Below are 14,235 nucleotides of genomic sequence, written 5' to 3'. Positions count from 1 at the left end.
GTCCCTTCCTCCAATTATGGAAGTGTTTAATTATTTTGGCTCTCTTTCAGGTTTTCAAATTAATTGGGATAAAAGTGAATTAATGCCAATACAAATAAATAAGGATAGCTCCTCATTGAACTCTATCCCCTTTAAGATTACCAAAGATAGATTTACTTACCTAGGAGTGACCGTTACTAAAAAACCTGAACTCTTACTGGAAGAGAATTGGAAAGTAAAAATAAAACAGTTGAAACAGAATATAGATTTTTGGAAGACCCTCCCACTGTCCTGATTTTTGGAGACCCTCCCACTGTTAAAATGGTGGTTCTTCCGAGATTTACATACATCTTTCAGTCAATTCCAGTATTCATACCACAGCGGTATTTAAAAAAATTAGACTCGATTATAATCCCCTTTATTTGGCAGAATAAAGCTGCACGTATTAGCAAAAAACACTTATGTAAAACAAAAAATGAGGGTGGCTTTGGTCTTCCAGATTTCAAATGTTACTACTGGTCTGCACATTTAAACAATATGGCTTTCTGGAGAAGTGCTAACCTTACGGAGGGCATGGAGGAGGTCACTCCTGCATGGCTCTCAATGGAGCGAGCAGCCTGTCAGGGAACCTCTCTCCTAGCCCTTTTGAATAGCCCTGTCAAGATAAACAAGTCACTATATGAAGGGAATTATATAGTACATAGCTCCTTGAAGGTATGGAAACAGATTAAAACATACTTGAAAGCTCCAAATATGTATACAGACACTCCAATCTGTAATAACCATGCCTTTAAGCCATCCACTATGGACCAAGGGTTTGCTCAGTGGAAGGCGAAGGGTATAGGGAGCTTGAAGGACTTGTACCAAGAGGGCCAGTTCCTATCATTCGAGCAACTGAAGGTCAAACACGATTTACCGTCAACACATTTTTTCCGCTATCTACAGATACGGAACTTCGTAAGGACTCATGTAGATACATGGTCAGACATTCCTCAGCATCAAGCACTGGAAAATATAATTAATGTTAGACCAGGTAGTAAAGGGGCGGTGACAATAATATACCAGACACTTTTCAATCAGGTAATAGTTAGCACAGAAAGATATAGGACTGAGTGGGAGTCAGAACTGGGGATACCCCTCAATGAGGAATTCTGGGAAACATGTCTTACAAATATTCACCGGTGCTCTGTAAATGTTAGAATCAACTTGATTCAATTTAAAGTGATACACAGGTTGCACTACTCAAAGGTGAAAGTGAATAAGATGTATCCTAGCGTATCACCACTGTGTAACAAATGTAAAAATCAAGATGGTACCCTTACACATCAACTCTGGTCTTGTCCCAACTTACACACATTCTGGTCTGATATATTTGACTTTTATTCAAAAGCTTTTAATAAACAGTGGGAACCCTGCCCCTTAGTGGCCATTTTGGGATATAGTGACGATGTCACTAAGGCTGAGGTTACACCTTTCGTATCATCTTCGTATTGTTTTCTTATACGCATCGCCGCGTATCGCCGCGACGTCATGCGCCTCGAGTCACACTTTCGTTTTTTTTTCGTTTTTGTCACCAGAGCACACTGATGTAGTACACTGCCAAAGCAGTAGGTGGCAGTAGGTGGCAAACATGAAGGCAATTTCAACCAATCAGAACGAATGTGCCAATACACTTCCTGGAAGCTCCAGCAAAATGTCAATAAGGCAGGCGCCTATGCCGCGCCACCATCTTGCTCAATGCAGCAATTATTTTTTCAGCAAAGCCTAATAAAAGTGCAATAAACAAAACGGATACATTCACTGTGTGTTCTGCCTGTCATTTGTTGATGAAACAAAACTAACATCAACACAAGTGACCACCAAGAGCGGATAGTTTAGGCAAAAAAACGATCGGTAGCATTGTAGCATTGTTAGCTGCATGCTAACGTCAATGGAGTATGCCATTATAACAATATAGCATTGTGGCTAGAAGCTAACGTTAGCTCACGCTACTTAGCCAGCATCAAAACTGATGATATCGCGAGCTATCAGTAGTTAGATAACATTAGAGACAACGCTGTGTGTATTAAACAAAGGTGAATAGATGACTGGGCCATTTTGTTTAATGCTTCTTAAGTTGAAAGAGGAACTCTGAGCTAACAGGGTCTGAATCCTGATAGCTCACGTTAGCCAGCTGCTCATGCCATCGGTAATGCTAGCAGAATGAATGGATGTAAACTTTATTTAACATATTGCATATGGGTACAATACAATACGGCTCAATACAAACAATTGTTAAGGGAATGCAGACTGTTGTAGCTTGGACTGGGGTCCTTATAACAATAACTTGACAACACATGGTAGCTGAAGCTATTTGGGACACGGAGCTCTGTCCCAAACACACACACACACACACTCTGCTGTCACCGGAAGGGCACGCAGATGGTATCTACTGCGCATGGGCGTTTTCGCAACAACGGCTAGCGTGCTGACTACACGCTGTTTGTCGACTCGTTTTTTTGCGTATCTCCAAACGCAAACACAATTTTGCGTTTCAGCCGTATCCACAAAAAAACGCCAAAAAACGCGTTTCTGTGTAGATAGGACATGAAACGTCGTCAAAAACGTATTAAAAAACGCCAGGAATACACTAGTCTAACCATAGCCTAAGTACTCTGAAAATGAAAAAAGGCCGATATATCTAGGTGCTGTGTTGGCTAAAAAGCTCATTTTGAGACTTTGGAAGTCGGATGCAGCACCTTCATTTGAAATGTGGATGAGAGAGCTGGGGGAGACCCTCTACTTAGAGAGGCTTAGATTTAAAAATACAGGACGGAGAAAGGTGTTTGACACGACATGGGGACCGGTGTTGGACTACTTAAAGGGTCTGAGGGAGGATGAAGAGGATATATAAGTTCAAAATGTTACTCGTAGTACAGCAATGTCTGAAGGTATAATCTCTGTGGTGTCTTGGCTTTTGGCCTTTTTCTAATGCTGTTTTTTATTTTTATTTTTTTTTGTCTCTTTTTTTTTTATTTCCCAGCAAAAAATCTAGCTTATTTAACTATCCTGTTTATATGTATGTATGGACCCGCCAAAAGAAAGAGAATGTTTATTCTTACTTTGAATATTTTTTTGTTATATGCCGCTGGACAATTGTTTTTGAACAAGAAAAAAAATAAGATTGCATGTGTGCATCAATATGGAATGTAACTAAAGTAATGTGCAATAAAAATACTCAGCGTTTCCGTTAGCCGGTAATTACCGGTATTTGACCGGCAAAATCTGTTGAAGTCCGACATATTTCATCTCTCCGGTCTTAATGTCTGGTGAAAATAATTCCCTGAGTCTAAGCACAATTTTATTATTTGAATTGTATTAAAATAGGCTAAAATTAAATAGCCTATGCGATGAACGAAACGATCATTACATTTGTTTCCTCGTTGCTTCTAATAATGACAACGACGTTGTCACCGAGAGCTTAGTGCTGGGTGTGCGAACTTTTGTGAAGCTGCAGAGCCATAGCACCAGCAGCCCAATGCAGTATTCCAGCAGTACTCCAATTCAGCCATTTTCAGCCAATGTTGGGTGGGGGGCGCTGCTGTGCGGTTCCCAGAAAAGAGCCAATAACAGCTGGATCAGCTGCTCTGCAGCGCCATACTCTTTGCAAATAAGTCGTTGCGAGGTGGAGAGAGTCGTCACGCAAACCACGATAATGTTGCCGTCTCTCTGCTTTCTCAGTTCTTCGCTTGATATAATTAATACAAATGTCCAATATAACGGAATTCGTTAGCTCATAAAAATATGATTATAACAGACTGCTGTTTAGTGTCGGACCGACTGCCCACATACGCGGTCTATTTTATTTCAAGTCAGCAGCAGCACGGAGTATCGAGGGACTTATTTTATTTGGAATATATTAATGACTGTATACGCAAAAGTAGCCTAGTTTTAAGTAATACTATTATAAATCTACATGCCTTGAGGATGACATTCTTTATATAGCCTGCCTATCAATTGTTTTAAAGCTCAATAAACTATGACCGGAATTAATCTCATTTGTCCGGTAGATTGAAATCTTGCCGGTCACGGAGACCGGCAACAATTTTTTCTAACGGAAACCCTGGTTCAACTAGAATAGTTTTTAGGTAGATGTCTAATATTTAGATGGATTAATCCAAGGCCCTTCCGATTCTTGAAATGTAGTAGCATAAGGGGAGGGTTGGGGTGGTGACTGCACTAGTCCTAACAAGGTGTGGAGGTTGAAGAGGTATTGTGACTATATGTTACTCACAATAGCAACCTCTGCAACAGATCCTGCATTATTATTATTATTATTATTATAGTACCTGCATATTTGTTTATGGTAACAGGTTAGGGTTAGTTTAAGGTAACAGTGTGGTTAAGGTTAGTGTTAGGGTTTGGGCGAGGCCATCAGAAAAGTGTGTCTCTCTTGAAGTAAAGGTACGTGCCGCGTCCGGGTTTGTTCCCCAGCAGCTCAGTTCAGTTCAGTTCAGTTATTTTTTATTTCTGGCTTTGGACACATAACAACGGATTTACATACATACATAGTACATACATATAGTACACATTACAGTACACACATATAGTACACATTACAGTACACATTACCTCAATATAGCTCAATGTTTTCTGAAAATGTAAAAGAAATTCAAAAAGATATATATCTACTTATTCGTTGAGTCTGTAAAACATATTGTTCACGAAAATGAGAGTTTCTTACCTTCTCCCTCTCGTCGACTGTTTCAGAGTGACGGTCTACATGTTGACAAGTTTACTCCAGTCCTGAGACCAACAGTGTCGAAAGACAGCAACCTTTGACCACTGAACTTCCGCGTGACGTGGAGCTGGTGAGGGGAGGGGGGGGGGGACAGAGCAAACTTAATCTAACTGCAACCTCTGTTATATTACACTTACTGCAGGAACCTAGTATTATATTAGATCAGATTCAAATGTATTGTAATCATACAGCACAAGTACAGTACAACGAAAATAAGTTTGGCATCCAAAACTTAAACTGGGTATAAAATATATAAATTAGTACTACTTACAGGTAGTAATAGTGCTAATCAGAAGTATGTACAGAGTTGTACAGTAGTATTAATATGTACAGTGATACAGGTACAAAGACACTATGGTATTAAGTCATACGGATGAGCAGCACAACTAGTAAGAGTGGGTAAGAGATATGTACAGATAGATAGTATCTACAGATATGTAAAAAATATTATATATGCGTATGTACAGACAGTAAATATATACATATGGTAAGTATAAATATATATAATATATATATATGCGGTATACACAGCATTATTGTGCATTCTATCATACAGAGTTATAGGTTATATGCAGGTGTATAAGTAGGTACTGTATATAGAAAGGTATATATAGCAGGTATATTCAGTTATATATATATATTCAGTACATACAGCATTATTCTACATGCTATCATACAGAGTTATATGGGTAGACTATAGTTTGAGGTAGGTAGTTATGATTACAGTGTAAGGCAGTTGTAGACAGTGAAAGCAGTACTAGGCAGGTATAAATTGAGTATAGACAAGAGTTTAAAGTTTGCACAGTATGAGTAACAGAACCTATTGATTGATTGAAAATTGTATTAACAGATTGCAGAATGGGTACAATACAGTACGGCTCAATACACACAATTGTTAAGGGGATGCAGACCAGAGAAAGACTTTCGTCTTGTTTACATCAGGGTCCCCCATTTTCAATTCATCATAACATTTATGACATACAGATATACAGTACTGTTACATCCAGACATTTCAGACATACAAGATATACAAATATACAGTACTGTTTAAGAGACAGTTTCTAAAAGAGAGAGACAGTGCACAAGACCAGGCCGAGCTCCTATCCCTAAACACTGGAGAGAACCCAGGGCTAAACCATGGTGTGAGTGACTCTGTCCTTAATGCGAACCCTCTTGAATGGAGCGTGTCTATTTACTACAGCATTAAATTAGTCTATACGTGAGTACAAGGCTCAGTACAAGGCCTCAGGCTCAGACATGACATTTATGTCACCCATAATAAACCTATCTGTATCAAAGTTTAAAAAATTCCTCTTTGACACCACTTGAGACCCTGACTTCCTTACACCTAGCTCAAAAACACCTCTAGAAGGATTATTTATCAACCTTATTAGTGAAAATAAGGTATATCAGAGTGGACTTAGTGATCTTTGAGGTTTGGCCTAGTTGGTGCTACTATCAATTGGCTTAAGTTTAGGCCACACATTAAATGTTTAAGCTGCAAAGAAACATCACTCAGCCAATTCAAATGTAGGTCGCCCATTACAAGCAACTCATCAGCAGAGTATTCAGAAAGCATGTTCACTAAAGCAGCTTAGTATCTGGATGTGCTGATGGAGGACGGTACACTCCTACCACAGTCATAGAATCAAGACCACCTTGAACCTTTAAAGCAAGAAACTCAAAGCACTTTGGGAGAGTCAGCATTTAAAATCGTCACTGGAAGACTAGACATGACATCAATTCCTACTCCCCCACCCTTGCCTATACGGTCCATTATAATTACAAAGAGCCAAATCTGAGTTATCAATATTCTCTCCAAGCCAAGTGTCACCCAAAACCAAAATATCTGGGGTTGTCTGTTCAACTAGAATAGTTTTTAGGTAGATTTCTAATATTTTGATGGATTAATCCAAGGCCCTTCCGATTCTTGAAATGTAGTAGCATAAGGGGAGGGATTGGGGTGGTGACTGCACTAGTCCTAACAAGGTGTGGAGGTTGAAGAGGTATTGTGACTATATGTTACTCACAATAGTACCTGCATATTTGTTTATGGTAACAGGTTAGGGTTAGTTTAAGGTAACAGTGTGGTTAAAGTTAGTGTTAGGGTTTGGGCGAGGCCATCAGAAAAGTGTGTCTCTCTTGCAGTGGCGGCTCGCCACTAGGGGCGCTCGGGCGCCGCCCCCCCTGGTTAACCCTGGTTAAAAGAGAGAAGAATAAGACATTTTTTTTTTGTTTTATAGCCCTATAAATAATATAAACATGTTTAAAATGAATAATATTTACTCATTTTAAGTATGTTTGTGTTTCCAATGCACAATATAACGTTAATATATCAAATATAAATAATCTTTTTCCTGAACAGGAAGTGACTTACTGTCTGATAGAGAATACGTTCCGTTACCGTAGCCGCATTTCTCCTAGCCGCATTTCTCTCGGGCTAGACGCAATAACGATTTGAGTGCGCGTGCACGCCGTGCACTGTTTCATCGCTGTATCCGTCGCAGCCAATCAGTGCGTAACGCGCTGTGCGTTGAAATATGATGTATTATGATGTATTATGATGGAAGACGGGCGCGTTTTGAAGCGGTCTAAAGCAAGCAGCGTCTATAATTTCCGTAGCCGCATTTCTCGGAGACGCTCTCTGATTGGCCGACGTCAGTTTTTTACAGCACTGGTCTGATTGTGTAACGAATCGATTCCACGTCGCGCTGTGTGTGAGAGAGAGAAGGAGAGATAGAGGGGGATACTAATTAATTCCGCCCCCCCGTGAAGAATTCACGAGCCGCCACTGCTCTCTTGAAGTAAAGGTACGTGCCACGTCCGGGTTTGTTCCCCAGCAGCTCAGTTCAGTTCAGTTCAGTTCTTTTTTATTTCGGGGTTTGGACACATAACAACGGTCATTCCATAAATCACCAAAGTGTTACCAGCTGCTATTGCAACATTGTCCAACTGTCCAAAAGGGCTGAAGGGAGAAGCACAGGCTTGTCGGGCCCCACCCCTCATGAAGGCGCGCCAGACAGCCAAATACGGAAATACAGCCGTTTTGAGCAGTGTTGACCAGTTTATAAAAATTATTTAAAATGTTTATTAGCAACGCCGAGCTTTCAAACCCCGCTGTGTGTGTGTGTCTGAAACCCTAATTGAACGCTGGCTACCTTTGAAATGTATATCTGATATATTTCGGACCCACCCCGAGCTTTTTTTTTTTTTTTCACTTTTTCTCCCATTTTCTATATTTTCTCCCATCCCAATTTCGTATCATCCAATTCAACCCTCCCCTGTCACGAACGCTGTTTCTTGCCTCCCACAAGCCGGCTGCAATGTGGACTAAGTCATACATAGCACAAGTCCCCTCCGGTACTTGAGGTAACAGCAGTCGCATCTTTTCACCTGCGCAGCTCGATCTCTCAGTGGCGAGGAGTAACGCGTGGGAGGCTCACGCTGCCCCCGACACTTCCTGATTCAACTGCGCAGGCGCACCAACCGACCTGTAGGAGTCGCTGTCCACAATGCCCGATCCCCACCCATCAGTTTCCCACCCCCGAATACGGCCAATGTGTATTAGTATGAACGACCAGCTAAACTGAAAGCAATGTGGAGCGCTGGGCTCGAACAGGCAAGCCCAGCGTCTCAGTCATTCATGGCGAGCGCCTTGCCCACTACGCCACGTAGCCGCCCATCCACCCCGAGCTTTTAAGCAGTGCTTGCACATCGCAGTCACGGAAGCGGCTAGTCGGGCCCCACCCCTGAAGACTTACGTCTCGTTTTTAATTTTAATAATTTTTTATTTACATACATACATAGTACATACATATAGTACACATTACAGTACACACATATAGTCATAGGCGGCGGGTGTGTAAGGCACGGGTAGGCTGTGCCTTCCCAGACCAGTCGACACATTATTTTTATTTATTACATGGCGTTTTCACATTCGCCGAAATGCTTGCTTGTGATTGGTCAATAGCCCCCGACAGCGGTGAATTTATTATTTTTCGATAACCACCGGTGATTATTGTTTTTCGCAGCTGGAGTAATCAAGCCCCACTGACACACACTGTTTCAGTGCAGCCAATCAGACACACCTGCCGGGCTGCCCGCGATAATAATAATAACTTTATTTGGGCTGACCGAGCCACAGAACTGCGATTTGTCAAATGAATTAGGTATATTGTTAGTAAGTTAGCCATGTAATAAGCGGGATAATGTATAGCTATTAGGGGTGCACCGATATATCGGTCGGGTATCGGTATCGGCCGATAAGTGCCTTGTTGACTGCTATCGGCCTATCGGCCGATAAGCTCAAATGTGCCGATAGCAGTCGCCGATAAATAACCATCAATTTGTGTAGCGTCAAAAGGCAAAAAAAAATAATTCACTCGCGACCTACCTGCACAACGCCCGCCGTCCCCCACACACACACACAAGCTACTGCATCAAAGTTACTACTTATGATTAACAAGGCATTCGTTTTGTGGCATTAACGTTATATAGTTAGTGTTACACGGACAATAACATCAGCATATTATTATTACCCATAGCAGCAAGGCATTACTCCGAGTCCGTTCATAGCTCAGTTCCATTCCGTTGCTCATTCCGTACCCAACTACCCACTACTAGTTAGTTAGCACCATCCAGGCATCAACGTGAGCTCCCGGTAGGGCTGGGCGATATGACGATATTATATAAATATCGGGTACAGTTCATTAACGATACACTTTTTTAACGTATCGTGGATATCGTGATGTTTTGCCCAAGAGGATTGTGTCGCGTCAATCTGGTCCACCCCGTTCAAACTTTTGAACAACGCCGCTCCCACACACACATTACTGCATCAAAGTTAGTACTTATGATTAACAAAGGCATTCGTTTTGTGGCATCAACATTATATAGTTACACGTTATATAGTTACACATCAGCGTATTTACCCAAACATAGCAACGTCCGATGACGACATAGATAGCAAGCGTTACTGTTCATATCTCAGTCCGTGCCGAGTTGTGCGTGCCCATTCTGCTGTCTGTTAATAAAGTTTTCAATCAGACAGATGTATGGAAAGGCTTTTATTATAACATTTGTTGCAGTAAAATCATTATGCCTCGTTGTTATGCTGCGGTGCGCTAGTAATCACTCGTCGGCTGCGGTGAGCTGTTGTTGTCGTTGAGCTGAGCTCTCGTTAAAATCAAAGGAGGGCATTCAGGAATGTAAAAAAAGAATAGCGCTGCTTGCCGATTGGTGCTAAGAACAGCAGGGCGGGTACAAGCGGTGTGACGTAATTGGCAGACTCGACTGTCAATCAAAATTATTCTGTTGCCGGCTGAATGATTGAATGAATGAACGTTATTAACGATTGCAGAATGGGTACAATACAGTACAGCTCAATACAACAACAGTGGACTGACTGGAGGATGAAGACCAGAAAAAGACTTTCGGCTTTTTTACATAAGGGTCCTCCATTTTCAATTCATCAAAACATTTAGAGACATACAAATATACAGTAGTTTCATAAAAATGCTAAAATCCTATTGATTGATTGATTGATTTAAAACTTTATTAACATATTGCAGAATGGGTACAGTACAGCTCAATACATACAATTGTTAAGGGGATGCAGACCAGAGAAAGACTTTCGTCTTGTTTACATCAGGGTCCCCCATTTTCAATTCATCATATTTCATATCTAAATCATATAATATCTCATTGCTAAATATATGCAATATATAATCTAATAATCCAATAATCTAAATCTAATATATAATATAAAAATGCTAAATGCATGGGTATTTTATTTTGTCTTTAATGTTAGCTTGCAAACTCAAATACTGTCTTGGTAAGCCTCAAAATGAATTGTTTGGGGAAAAAAAGAAAAACATCGTGATGCGTATCGTGTATCGCCGAAAGGTCAGAAAATATCGTGATATCATATTTAGGCCATATCGCCCAGCCCTAGCTCCCGGTACGGTAGCTAGTTAGTTAGCACCATCCAGGCATCAACGTGAGCTCCCGGTACGGTAGCTAGTTAGTTAGCACCATCCAGGCATCAACGTGAGCTCCCGGTACGGTAGCTAGTTAGTTAGCACCATCCAGGCATCAACGTGAGCTCCCGGTACGGTAGCTAGTTAGTTAGCACCATCCAGGCATCAACGTGAGCTCCCGGTACGGTAGCTAGTTAGTTAATAACGTTATATAGTTAGTGTTACACGTTCAATATAACATCAGCATATTATTTACCCGAACACAACAAGTAAGCAAGGCATTATTCCGTTCATAGCTCAGTTCCATTCCGTTGCTCATTCCGTACCAAACTACCCATTCTGCAATCTGTTAATAAAGTTTTCAACCAGACAAATGTATAGAAAGGCTTTGTTTTATTATAACATTTGTTGCAGTAAAATCATTATGTCTCATTTGGTCATGCTGTGGAGCGCTGGTCGGCGGGCCGGGCAGCTAAGGTATTAGCTACGTTAAGTTTGTTGTGCTCTCGAGTCGCAAGCAGATCAATGGCGGCATGCCCCGAAAGTAGAAAATGAATAAACGCTTGCCGATTGGTGGTAAGAACAGCAGGAGGTGGGTGCTAGCGGTGTGGCGTAATTGGCCGAATCGACTGTCAATCAAAATGGTTCCATTGCATTGGTTGAAAGCTCTGGTTGAGAGAATAGTATCCCGCTGCAGGCCGCCAGAATGGTTCCATTGCATTGGTTGAAAGCTCTGGTTGAGAAAATAGTATCCCGCTGCAGGCCGCCAGAGGATACTGGGAGAGGGATAGTGATACCATAAACATATTTCTTGATGTTTCCTTTTTTTAAGTAAGTAAAGAGGCCTACAAATACAAACATACAAATATACAGTAGTTTCATTAAAAAAAAAAAAAAAAAAAAAAAAAAAAAAAATTACAAATACTTATTTTTTGCCACAAGTATCGGTATCGGTATCGGCCGATAGTGTTAGTTGAACAATCGGTATCGGTATCGGTGGCCAATTTTCATATCGGTGCATCCCTGATAGCTATACTCACGCCGAGGCGGCTCGGTATTTTAAACTCCGTGTCGGTCAATTATTTTGCGACAATGACCTCGTAGCTATACATTATCCCTTACTTTATTTTTTTCCCTGTGTACCTGTGTGTGTGTGGGGGGGCTGGGGTCGGCCGACCGTCAATGGATAGGTGTGGTGACACTTAACATTCCAGACAGCCTGAAGAAGACTCTGGCAGGAGCACTCATACAAGGGTACTATGACTATGCTTGCACCTCATGGTACCAAAGCACCTCAAAGGCACTAAAGACCAAATGCACCGGCAACTCTCATGGTTAACGGTAGAGATTAGGCTGGTTTTCAACACAGTTAAATTTTTCAGGAACACTGTCTTTTCATCTCAACCTGTTTTCTTATACAAACAAATTGTCAGATGCAGTCAGGTTCATTCTTATTTTACTAGGTCAGCTGATGATGGACAGATTATGTTACCACGGCCAAAATCAAATGCTTTAAAGAGGACTGTTGTTTATCGTGCCATCAATCATTGGAATAACTGCCCACTGAACATAAGTAAATTGAATAGTAAAGTGTCTTTCAAATACCACCTGAGAATGCACTACTTAAATATGTGTTTTACTGTTTTTAGATTATCATTATTAATTGTGATTGTCATATGTATCTCATGTTGTTATGTTTTGTGTTTTCTGTTGTCTTTCTGTGTGGACCCCAGGAAGACTAGCTCGCCACTTAGGTGACAGCTAATGGGGATCCTTTTAAACAATAAACAACAACAATAAACCTCAAAGGCACTAAAAACCAAATTACAAATATCACAAAACAAACTGGTCAGACTACTGCTTGACCTGACTCCTAGAACCCACCTCACCCCTGCCCACTTTGACAACCTAGGATGGCTTGGAGTAGACGACAGAGTACAGCAACTTGCAATGGGCCTGGTCTACAAGATACACTACATAACCAAGGTACCCATGTACATGTCAAAATACTTCCCAAAGGTCAGTGAATACCACGACACCAGAGGGAGCTCCACAAATCATGTTAAACCCAGATTCGTCTCTAACAAGGGACTAAAACGTTTTGCAATTATGCCACATCAATGTGGAACGCCCTACCCAAAGCAATCACAAACAGTACTGTATTTGCAAATCTGGTATGTCATAAATGTATAGATGTAGTACTGTCTATCTGTATGTTGTGCGTGTCATATATATATGTTATGATGAATTGAAAATGGGGGACCCTGATGTAAACAAGACGAAAGTCTTTCTCTGGTCTGCAGTCCCTTAACAATTGTATGTATTGAGTGTGTGTGTGGGGGGCTGGGGGGGCTGGGGTCGGCCGACCGTCAATGGATAGGTGTGGTGACACTTAACATTCCAGACGGCCTGAAGAAGACTCTGGCAGGAGCACTCATACTACGACTATGCTTGTAGCCGCCCCCACCCACCCCCACTTCAAAACATGGTTAAGAAATAACTTGTGAACAACATCCCTGCAGAACTCTAACACCATATCGCTGCTGTCGGGACAAAACCTCATAACTCCATTTTTTGAATTTTTTTTATTATTATATAAATCAACTCCGTAGATCATCCTCCATATGTGTGTGTGGGTTTTACAAAGTTTAAACAATAGGAAAGCATTAAACCGATCATCTGTCTAAACCTCCTAACTCTATTCACCCTCAAATCTGTGTTAGTTTTTTTCATCTGCTGAAAAGTTGGGTTTTTGGAGTTATGAGGTTTTGTCCCGACAGCAGCGATATGCTTGCCTGTACCTAATATGTAGAATTATTGTTTGTTTGTACATTGTCTGTACATGTCTGATGTAAATATTTAGCATTTATATATAAATAATATATGTGGGCATATGCAGAATTATTCCTATAGGCAGCCTGTGTGTGTGTGTGTGGGGGGGGGGGGGGGGGGTCCGACGGAGGCAAAGGAGCAGGAAGAAGATAACAGTCATTCAGAAGCTCTGGAAGATCGCATCCGTGAAGCCACAGCGAGCCCTGCCCCTGGGCATAACAACGTGACCCGATCACCTGAGGCTTCAGGTAATCCACCCCACACTGATTTGGGAGAAAAAAACACTGGCCCCTCTCAGCCAGTCCTGCCATAATATCCTAAAACATATTTTGGGAAACAGAAACGTTCCTTTTCATCGAACTTCTTTATTTGTATATGAAATCAGAACCTGGACAGTTTGCGTGCAACCAAAACTAAAAGGTAAAATGTTTCGCACTTCGCGCAAGCTACGTTACAATTACAGCCTTCCATAACCTACATATAGTACACATTACAGTACACATTACCTCAATAAAGCTCAGTATAGCTCAATGTTTTCTGAAAATGTAAAACACATTTTTTTAATGATATATATCTACCTATTCGTTGAGTCTGTAAAACATTGTTCACGAAAATGAGTTTCTTACCTTCTCCCTCTCGTCGACTGTTTCAGAGTGACGGTCTACG

The 14,235-nt window shown here is 41.2% G+C and overlaps 1 protein-coding gene across 1 annotated transcript in view; it reads right to left on the bottom strand.

The window, feature by feature from the left end:
* The window catches only part of LOC311232584 (uncharacterized protein), a gene marked incomplete at its 3' end in the record, with an annotated part of 110,899 nt that extends 96,665 nt beyond the window's left edge, over positions 1–14,234 (bottom strand). Inside the window, exons 1-2 of the mRNA XM_084319445.1 lie at positions 14,196–14,234; positions 4,703–4,826 (exon numbers count right to left, since the gene is read on the bottom strand). The remainder of the gene's footprint in view (positions 1–4,702; positions 4,827–14,195) is intronic.
* Position 14,235: the final 1 nt, after the last annotated feature.

The sequence above is a fragment of the Notolepis coatsorum genome (assembly GCF_963971535.1).
Source record: "Notolepis coatsorum genome assembly, chromosome: 7".
In the NCBI taxonomy this organism is placed as follows: Eukaryota; Metazoa; Chordata; class Actinopteri; order Aulopiformes; family Paralepididae; genus Notolepis; species Notolepis coatsorum.
Note: the sequence above shows the minus strand (reverse complement) of the source record. Positions and strands in the feature narration are given on the sequence as shown.